Source organism: Trichosurus vulpecula, chromosome 2, assembly GCF_011100635.1.
Source record: "Trichosurus vulpecula isolate mTriVul1 chromosome 2, mTriVul1.pri, whole genome shotgun sequence".
Taxonomy (NCBI): Eukaryota; Metazoa; Chordata; class Mammalia; order Diprotodontia; family Phalangeridae; genus Trichosurus; species Trichosurus vulpecula.
The window spans coordinates 130,448,213-130,459,460 of NC_050574.1; the positions used below are offsets into that span (position 1 = coordinate 130,448,213).

The 11,248-nt window shown below is 37.8% G+C and overlaps 1 pseudogene; it reads right to left on the reverse strand.

The window, feature by feature from the left end:
• Positions 1–3,877: 3,877 nt before the first annotated feature.
• LOC118840039 lies at positions 3,878–4,293 on the reverse strand (annotated as a pseudogene).
• Between the last annotated feature and the right edge of the window lie 6,955 nt (positions 4,294–11,248).

An 11,248-nucleotide genomic window follows, 5' to 3' on the forward strand; every position in this document is an offset into this window, starting at 1 on the left:
GCAGCTCTTTTTGTAGAAGCAAAAAATTGGAAATCAAGGGGATGCCCATCAATTGGGGAATGGCTGAATAAGTTGCGGTATATGAAGGTGATGGAATACTACTGTGCTATAAGAAATGGGGCTGATACAGACTTCATAATAACATGGAAAAATCTACATGATATAATGCTGAATGAGGGGAGCACAACCAGGAGAACATTATACACAACCACAGATATATGGATTCTGTGATGACTAACCCTGATAGACTTCACTCTTCTCAGCAGTACAAGGTGCAAAGACAACTCCACAGCAATCATAATGGACAGGGCTATCTACATCCAGAGAAAGAACTATGGAGTCTGAATGCAGATTGAGGCACACTTTATGCTCACCTTTTTCCCCCCTTTTTTTCTTTCTCTTTTGTTTTGGTCTTTGGTTTTTTTGTTTTGTTTTGTTTCTTCTTTCTCGCGATTCATTCCATTGGTCATAATTTCTTCTTCACAACTTGACTATTGTATAAATAAGCTCAATGTGAAGTTATATGAAGAAGATATATCAGATTCCATGCCATCTTGGGGGTTGGAGGGAAAGAAAATCTGGAACTCAAAGTTATGTGGAACTGAGTGTTGTAAACTAAAAATAAAAAATTTTAGTTATAAGAAAAATAAAAAATGCTTCAAAAAATTAATAATAATGACAATGTGAATGTAAATAAAAATAATTATGATATTTCACTTTTCTACTTAAAAATTGGTAATGATGACAAAAATCAAAAATGTTTAGTGTTAGAGGGGTCATGGAAAGACAGGTAGAGTATTATACTGTTTATTGAGCTGTGAATTGATCCAGCCATTTTGGAGTGCAGTTTGAAATTATGATGAGAAAGTGGCCAAGTCTAAGAATTGGAAATTGAGGGGATCCCCATCAATTGGGGAATGGATATACAAGTTGTGGTATATGATCATAATGGGATATTACTGCACTATAAGAAATGATGAGCAAGGTGATTTCCGAAAAACCTGGAAAGGTTTGCATGAACTGATACAAATTGAAGTGAGCAGAATCAGAAGAAAATTGTATACAATAGCAAAAATATTATATGATGAACAATTGTGAATGACTTAGCTATTCTTAGCAATGTAATGATCCAAGACAATCTCAAAGCATTCATGACAAAGTATGCTATCCACTTTCAGAGAAAGGACTGACAGTCTCTAAATACAAACTGAAGCATACTATTTTTCACTTTTTCGTTTTTGTTCATTTTTGCCCCCCACAAAATGACTACTTTGGAAATGTTTTACATGATTGAACATGTATAAGCTATATCTGATTGCTTATCGTCTTAGGGAAGAGGAACAGGAAAGAGAGAAAGATATAATTTGTATCTCAAAACTTAAAAAATGTTTTAAAATTGTTTTTGCACATAATTAGGGAAAAGTAAAGTATTATTTTTTTAAAGAGTGACCCAACATTTCTATGTTATTTAGCCCAGAGATTCTGCCACTAAGCTTATATCCCAAGGGACACCAAAGACAAAAAGAAAAGTCCCATGTATGCTAAAATCGTTATAGCATCAATTTTTGTAGTAGCAATGAAGTAAAAACAAAATAGATGCCTATCAATTGAGAAATTGCTAATCAAATCATGGGCTATGAACTTAATGATATGTAATGTAATATAAATGTAATATAATTTAATTAAGTATATTATGAGAAAGGATTAATATAAGAATACAGAGAAGCATTGCAAGACATAAATAACGCAGAGTGAAATAAGGAGAACCATGGAAACAATGAATGTGATGACTACAATAACATGAAGGGAAAGAACAAACAAAAGTATAGAAACTTAGGTCTCTGTAACTATAATAACCAAGCTTTGCCCCAAAGAAGAGATATGAGAATATATCTCCCTCCCTTAATTGTTGAGAACCAAATGGGTATGGAAAATTGTCTACAATGTTGAACTTTGTTGTCGTATTGTTTAGTTTATCTGGATTGTTTTATTCTTTATTTTTTATTATTTGTTATGGGGAATGTTATCTCAAATTTGGGGGATGTATTGAGAAACTGAGGTGATATAAAAACAAAAGTTCAATAAAATTTTGCAAATAAGTGTCTTTCCCTAGCCATAGTTGTGCAAGGGACCACCTTTCATCCTCTAGTTTTTTATGATGTGATCTTTATATATTTAAGTCATATGTCTGTTTTGAGTTACTGTGTAAAATGTAGGTCAAAATATAATTTAGTCAACCAATTCCCCATTTCCTTGCCATTTTCATTGAATAGATGGCCCTTTTCCCCAAAGCTTTGTGTTTTTAGGTTTTTCAAAACTTAGACTTCTGTGCTTGATTGCTTCTGGGTTGTGCTGACTTAATCGTATTTACTGATCAACGATTTTTATCTTTAAAAAATAATACTAAGTGGTTCTGATGATTGAATTATGTATAATTTCAGAACAAGTAATAGTAAATTTCCTTCATTCTTACTTTTTTCCTTAGTTCCATTGAGATTGCTGACTTTTGTTCTTAGAGATTAATTGTTTTTATTTTTTGTCTAGATTAATACATTAAGTTTGATTGGCATGGCACTAAATCTACAAATTACTTAGGATACAGTTTTCCTTTGACTTCCTTTTGCCAAAAGTTCTTCCACATCTATATTTTCTACTTATAAAACTACAATTCTCTTTTTTCAATATCTTAAGCCCTTGGTTTAGTCATCTGTAAAAATGAAGATAATAATAGCACCTGCTTCATAGGATTGGTGTGAGGATCAAATGAAATATGTATGAAGCAATTTGCAAACCTTCAAGTAGTATTGAAATGTCAGCTATTACTGATATACTTTCTGTATTTTGAACTATTGTATAGTTTGACTTATTGATTTATTCTTTGAGAGCTCTGATTTTTACCTTAATTTCAGTCTTAATTTCCTTTTCAAAATTCTATTTCTATTTTGAACCATTCCAGAGATCCTTGTTGTTCCGTTATTTGGGGGGCCTCAGAATTTGTCTCCCAGCTTTCTTTTTTTGGAATTTTCAGATCAGTGTTTATCAGAGTACATGATTTCTTCATTGCATTGTAACTTTTCCTAATTTACTTTTTTTTTTTGCTTTTTCTTTATGTATGTTACTGATGATTTTTCTGCTTAGAGACTGGATGGACTGCTCTTCTGCCACCTGCCCCATTTTTTCTTGATCAGGTAGCATTGCATCAGGCTTCCACAAAACTTGGCCTCTCCTCAATGTGTGGTGGGGCATTAAATCCTATCCAGACACAAAAGCTAGACAACTTCAAAGCTCCTCTACATGAAGGGGTGGAAGTATCTGGCTTGTTCCTTGATACATGAAAACTCTTGGAGAGGGAAACCACTTCATCATAGTTTATACTTCACACCTCTCAGCATGGAAGATTGGTTCTATGCTTCCAGTTTTCTACCCTTATCACATATCTTTCTGGTAATGGGGCTTGGATAACTCAATGCCCTACCCATATTAAGGAATGAGGATGGGGCGGGCAGACTAAATTAATGCCTGGAGGAAAGTGGTAGAAACTACCATAGCAAAAGCACAAAATGGAAGCCTGTTAGGTTGGTGGCAACAGGCAGAAAGCAGTCTGGAGAATGGGTTCTTTTTTTTACTAGGTAAAGATTTTGTTAACCTTTTTTTTCAAGCTTTAATTCCAGGCTTGTTCAGTATAGTTAGGCAGCAAAGAATGAATTGTGTATAAGCAATAATTGAAAAGAGCTGCAATGCCCAATGGGCTTCAAAATATTAGAGATCTAATTCTCTAGGTCCATAAACAAAAACAAAAAAAGGAAAAGAAAAAAGCAGTCACATGAGTAGCTCCATATAGCTTTGAAGTTTTAACTTTCAGAAGATGATACTCAATTCAGTTTGCCTCATTCTTAGAAGCCTCATCAAAATTCTCAGCAAGATCTGGAACTTCATCATCCTCCTCCACCGTGGCAAGTCTTCCTAAGCTCCTAGCTGGTTTAAGATGCTAGGGAGCATTTCTGTTAGTTGCTTTGTCTCAGCAAGGCCTGTAATAGTGAAAGTGTTTGCTGTCAATGATGCCTGAACTTTAGGATGGTTAAAGAGGATCACCATTCCCTGGTTGGTAAACATATTCACCTCTTCAATACCAGAGATATTGTTTCCTCCTTGTTTCTTTAAGGAAAAGTGAAGTTTCTTATCATCTGCTGCAGCTGTTCCATGAACCACCTTCTTCTTTCTCTGAGCAGTTACTTCCCCAGCAGGGCATACTTGTGCCTGGAGCTTGGCAAGTTTATCTTGTTTCATAACTGTTTCTTTTCTCTTGCTCCTAAAAGGGAGTTTCAAAATGACTAGGGAGTGGAGGAAGTGGGGGTGGGGCTTGCCTTTACTCACAGGGTTACAGGTAGAACAGCCTGGAGAATGAGTTCTTCACTGAGACCTTCATTATTATTTCAGAATGCTTTAAAGGTATTATGATATTTCTCACTTTTTATGTGACAGTTTTAATTACTATTATCTGGTGCATTGTTTGTTAACTTGAGGTTGGGGGGGAGGAATTAACATTTACATAATGTTATGTACTATGTTAAGTGCTGTGCAAATATTATCTTATTTTATCCTCACAGCAACCCTGCAAGCTAGGTGGTATTTATTATTTCCATTTTACACTTGAGAAAACTGAGGCAAATATAGGTTAAGTGACTTGCCCAGGGTTATGCAGCTGATGTGTCTGAGACCAAATCTGAACTCAAGTGTATTGGTAATTAAAGTGGGACTTTTTTTTTTACTGTTTTAGAGTGCCAAAGTAATTAAGTGTCTTTGATTGAGTCTAACTAGGTGCTAAACCTCAGACCCAAACCACTAATTACTAGGTGCTAAGCTGATGTGGGCGTGAAGCCCCTAGGGCCCTAAGGTAAATTGCTAAGACCAGAGTCAATAGTAGACACCTAAGTTCTGGGCACTCAGATGACGTTTGATGATGTCCAAAGACTGTATAAAAAGAGAGAATGGAGTTGTTTGCTTGGGCTCTGAGCCACAGGAGGAGTGGCACATGACTCTGGGCCAGCCATTGTTAAGAGCTCCCCAGCTCATCAACCCAAATGTTGATGCTTTCCTGGTAACTATGAATTGTGACTTGGTCTGTTTATATTGTGTATGTTTGTAATTTGTTTGTACTTGCTTGTACAAACATGTACTTGTACAGGGCTTTTCCCCCTGAGCTAAGTGAGTTTATATGTATATGTTGGATTAAAGTAAGCTTGTTAACCCCTTAACATTGCTTTCCTTAGTAAAGAAAATCAAAAGAAACTGTGCTGGTAACATTCTTGTCATTGGGCTCATGTTGGTTTTTCACCCCCACAGCAACTGCTAGCAGAATTGTTGCAACATCAGGTCTTCCTGACTCCGGGCTGAGCACTCTATTCACTGCACTGCCTTGCTACCTTGCAGAGTTTTGGAATTATACTGAGAAAGTTTTCTCTAGCATCATATGCTTGCATGCACCATATGGATGAGATATACTTTCACAAATCCACAAAGGATGAGATTAGAGCCAAAATGGAGGTATAAAATAATGTCAGAAACCTATGACTTCATAAGCTGTTGAAGATTTTTGAGCATCATTGCTGTTCCTCATTGTTCTTCGACCTTCAGTGCTGAGTACCAATACCTTAAATACAGTAGATACTTAATAAATGTCCTTTGGACTATATTAGATTGTCAAGAAGGATGCCATTTTGACAAGTTGCCTGGATTTAGGGTCAGAAGATCTAGGTTTGAATGTTAGTTCTTCCTTATGATCCATGTGACTTTAACTTCTCTAGACTTCTGTTTCTTCATCTATAAAATTGGGAGTATATAGTAGGTAATCTTTATGATATCTTCCTGGTCAAAAACTATGATCCTGGAGTTATCTTTTTTCAAGCTTGAGTAGTTTATTTCTGGCACATGACTTAGGACCCAAATTATAGTTAGAGGGGCATAATTAGATATGTTTGGGGTACAGATAAACAGCTCTTCATATTTCTGTGTTTGGACAGACAAAAGGAGAACCTCCAGTCATATTGCTTTTTGCTATAAGTTGATAACTTTCTAATAACTTTCTATCTAATGGTTTGATAGGAGAGGTGGTTGAAGAAATTGGCTGAAATGAAAGGTTTTGGGTTTCTGTGGAGTTCTTACATCTTTTCTTCTCCTGACCTGACTAGCAAATTCAGGGCAAGAAGTGGGCACAGGACTTGAAATATCTGTTTATGCATGGAAATACCCAGCAATTATTTTTTTTTTTGCTTTTTTTTTGGCGGGGCAATCAGGGTTAAGTGACTTGCCCAAGGTCACACAGCTAGTACATGTGTCAAGTGTCTGAGGCCGGATTTGAACTCAGGTCCTCCTGACTCCAGGGCCGGTGCTCTACTCACTGTGCCACCTAGCTGCCCCATACCCAGCAATTATTAATTCAAGTTCTAGACTTAGAGCATTTAGAGCAGTGACAAAGAATATAACCATTCTTTAATTTATAAATTTCTCCATTCTCTATAAACCCCTTTCATAGGGTCATTAAATCACAGTATTAAGGTGGTGCTCTTTTTAACTAAGTAAATTTTCTTGATTAAAAAGACTCAAAAAAAGTTATTCACACAAGCAACACTGAAAAAGCATCCACACCTTTTTAGATACAAAGGAGATGCTCAGTTGGAAAAAAAATTGTTGAAAGAAACTGTTTCCCAACATCTAATTTACAAATGACTGAAATAAGAACTTTTAGATTGAAAACTGGGAAACCCTGATACCTAGAATTATTTGGTAAGGACAAGATAACCATCTATTTCCTAAGTGTAGCTTGGCTGACTGAAATGTGGATTTTGGCTTCTTACCATAAGATAGAGGTGAGTCATTTTCCACAAGAGACCCTACTTTAGAGCATAGGTTGGTCAAAATCAGAAAACCAGGGAGGATGGAGCCAAGGTGGCTGCTAGAAAGCAGGGACTTGCATCAGCATCCCCCCAGGTCCCTCCAAAAACCTATAAAATGGCTCTGAACAAATTCTAGAGCTGCAGAATCCACGGAATAGCCTAGGGAAACAGGGCTCCAGCCCAAGAAAGCCTGGATGGTCACTGGGTAAGGTCTATCACACGGATCTGAGAGCGAAGTGGAGCAGAGACCAGTGTGGCCTGCACCTGGACCAACCAGATCAGGAGTCAGGCTGAACAGGCCCTAATGCCCTGAATCAGTGAGCTGTAGCAGTTACCAGACTTCTCAACCCACAAATGCCGAAAACAACAGAGCAGGTTAGTGGGAAAAACTGTGGGGACAGAGTGAAAGGAGTGTGCAGTTCGGCCATTGCCCTGGGGTCAACAGAGGTGGTGCAGCTCAGAGGACAGAACTACAGCTGCAGTTGCTTCCGGCCCCAGGCCCACCTGGTGGGAGGAATTGAGTGCAGATCAGAGCAGGAGAGAAGAGCCTGCTTAAGATCTGAGTTGCAATCTGGGTTGGTGATTCTTGGGTGAGGAGGAGAGCTTGTGTGGCAGACCTTGCTGTGTAGAAATAGCTCTGAAAACAACAATGCAGCCCCTCAAGCTTGGGACAAAGTACTCTTTACTCTACAAGCAGTTATACCCCAACGAAAAAGTCAAGGGTCAAGTAGTTGGTGGGAACATGGCCAGGCAGCGAAAACACACTCATATTCAGTCTCAGACTTTGGAATCTTTCTTTGGTGACAAAGAACACCAAAACATACAGCCAGAAGAAGTCAACAAAGGCAAAGAGCCTAAATCAACAGCCTCCAAGAAAAACAGGAACTTGTCTCAGGCAATGGAAGAGCTCAAAAAGGAGTTGGAAAAGCAGGTTAGAGGAGTAGAGGAAAAATTGGGAAGAGAAATGAGAGTGATGTGAGAAAACCATGAAAAACAAGTCAATGACTTCTTAAAGGAGACCCAAAAATACTGAAGAAAATAACACCTTAAAAAATAGACTAACTCAAATGGCAAAAGAGCTCCAAAAAGCCAATGAGGAGAAGAATGCCTTGAAAGGCAGAATTAGCCAAATGGAAAAGGAGGTCCAAAAGACCACTGAAGAAAATACTACCTTAAAAATTAGATTGGAGCAAGTGGAAGCTAGTGACTTTAGGAGAAATCAAGATATTATAAAACAGAACCAAAGGAATGAAAAAATGGAAGACAATCTGAAATATCTCATTGGAAAAACTACCAACCTGGAAAATAGATCCAGGAGAGATAATTTAAAAAGTACTGGACTACTTGAAAGCCATGATCAAAAAACCAGCCTAGATATCGTCTTTCAAGAAATTATCAAGGAGAATTGTACTGATATTCTAGAGCCAGAGGGCAAAATAGAAATTGAAAGAATCCAACGATCACCTCCTCAAAAAGATCCCAAAAAGAAAACTCCTTGGAATATTGTCACCAAATTCCAGAGCTCCCTGATCAAGGAGAAAATACTGTAAGCAGTCAGAAAGAAACAATTTGATTATTGTGGAAACACAATCAGAATAATACAAGATCTAGCAGCTTCTACATTAAGGGATTGAAGGGCTTGAAATATGATATTCTGGAGGTCAATGGAGCTAGGATTAAAACCAAGAATCACCTACCCAGCAAAACTGAGTATCATGCTCCAAGGCAAAATATGGATTTGCAATAAAATAGAGGACATTCAAGCTTTGACAGTGAAAAGACCAGAGCTGAATAAAAAATTTGACTTTCAAACACAGGAATCAAGAGAAGCATGAAAAGGTAAACAAGAAAGAGAAATCATAAGGGACTTACTAAAGTTGAACTGTTTTGTTTACATTCCTTCATGGAAAGATGATGTGTATAATTCATGAGATCTGAGTATTAGGGTACCTGATGGGAATATACATATCTATAGACAGAGGGCACAGGGTGAGTTGAATATGAAAGTATGATATCTATAAAAAATAAAATCACATTAAGGGATGAAAAAGGAATATATTGAGAGAGGGAGAAAGGGAAAGATAGAATAGGGTAAATTATCTCATATAAAAGTGGCAAGAAAAAGCAGTTCTGTTGGGAGGGAAGAGGGGGCAGGTGAGGGGGAATGAGTGAATCTTGCTTTCATCGGATTTGACCTGAGGAGGGAATATCATACACACTTAGTTGGGTATCTTACCCCACAGAAAAGAAGGAGGAAGGAGATAAAAAAGGGGGAATGATAAAAGGGAGGGCAGATAGGGGGAGGAGTAAGCATTTTTGAAAAGGGACAGGGTCAAGGGAGAAAATTGGATAAAGGGGGATAGGATAGGAAGGAACAAAATATAGTTAGTCTTTTACAACATGAGTACTGTCGAAGGGTTTTGCATAATGATACATGTGTGGCCTATGTTGAATTGCTTGCCTTCTTAGGGAGGGTTTGTGGGAAGGGAAGAGGGGAGAGAATTTGGAACTCAAAGTTTTAAAAGCAGATGTTCAAAAAATAAAAAGTTTTGCATGCAACTAGGAAATAAGATATACAAGCAATGGGGTATAAAAATCTATCTTGCCCTACAATAAAGTAAGCTAAAAGGGGATTGGGGGGAGTGGGGTGACAGAAGGGAGGGCTGACTGGGGTATGGGGCAATCAGAATATATACCATCTTGGAGTGGGGGGGAGGGTAGAAATGGGGAGAAAATTTGTAATTCAAACTCTTGTGAAAATTAATGCTGAAAACTAAAAATATTAAAGAAACAAATAATAATTTAAAAAAAAACACAAACAATGTGCGTATGAGAAGAATCTTCGGATCTGGGTCCAAGAAGCAACTTTATAACTACAAGACTTCAGAGTCTGCATTGCCATTTGCTTTTTGGGACAGCTGACTCGAGGAAAAGCTTTGCTGCTTATAAGAGCTGATTGAAAAGGAACTTATATTTGACATTTCTCTGCACTGCTCTCTACTACCTGAGAAGTGGAACCCCAACCAAGGGAATAGATCTGGAAAAGCTCTGCAGATCCTAGGCTTAAGGGAATGCTTTTCCCAAATGAGTATAATGCTATCTCAGATCTTAGTCACAGGAATAGACTTTTCAAAAGCTCTGAAGTTCCAGGCTTAGGTTTTTAGCTTTATGTTGGATTTGCATGATGCTACCTCATGAGCCCAGCCAAAGAAGTAGAGCTGAGAAGGCTTAGAGTTATGTTTTGAATGAGCTTAACACTTCTGTGGTAGCCCAGAAGAAGAGGGGCCTAAGCACAATATTCAAGCAGTCCTGCTCATTAGAAAGTGATGGGCTCAGAAAAGGAGCAACCTGTGTGTAGCATCCAACAGAGAAAAGACCCCATTCCTCAGGAGAATAGAGAGGGCCAAAATATAAATAGTTTGCCTTCTCAGGTGTGAGTTGCTACAAATAGACATGTTCCCTACCCATGTGCCTCCATGCTATGGTTCTGCATTTTCTCTCATGCACATTGTATGCACTGGTGGGAGAATATGTTACAGGTTCATTAGTATAATATTATATTTGAATCATATCTGTTTTGCTTCTGTTTAGTAAATGATTTAGTAAATGATTTAATAAGAGTTAATGGTGTCATCCTGTCTTTCTAGCGGGAGCTCAATAGTTATAGATGTATTAGGTGTGTATTTCTCCTACCATGGCTTCTATAGGACTTTGACAGTGAGTGGTAGCAATGTGCCCAGCTCCATTGAGAAAACTACCTACCTGAAAGCATCAGTGCATATGCATGAGTGAGTCAATCTCATCCCAGAGAGAAGATAGTTAGTAGTAATAATAATTAGAATTAATATAGCGCTTTAGAATTTGCAAAGCACTTTATATCTGTTAACTCGTTTGATCCTCACAACAACCCTGTGAGGTAGGTTCTACTACTTTCATCCACATATTCCCATTTTGCAGATGGAGAAACTGAGGCACGCAGAGGTCAAGTGACTTACTCAATGTCACAGCCCTAGTAAGAGTCTCAGACAGGATTTGAACTCAGGTCTTTCTGACTCCAAGTCATGTAATCTATCAACTGTGGTACCTAGCTGCTTACGAGTCACATGCCATGCCTATCTGTGCTACAACAGCATCATCTTCTCTGAACATACCCCCTTTTCATCTGCCTTCATCTTCATTCTTATTTCCATGTCCATTCATCAGTCTTGTGCCATTCTTCTCTTAGCTTTCTTCTGCTTTCAGTTTCTTTACAAAACATCAGATAAGATGTTTTCAACACTTCATCCCAACTTTTATTTCCTGTTCAAGGCTCTTTGTCTCCTTCCCTTTTTAGTACCCCCTTCCCTCTCAATCCT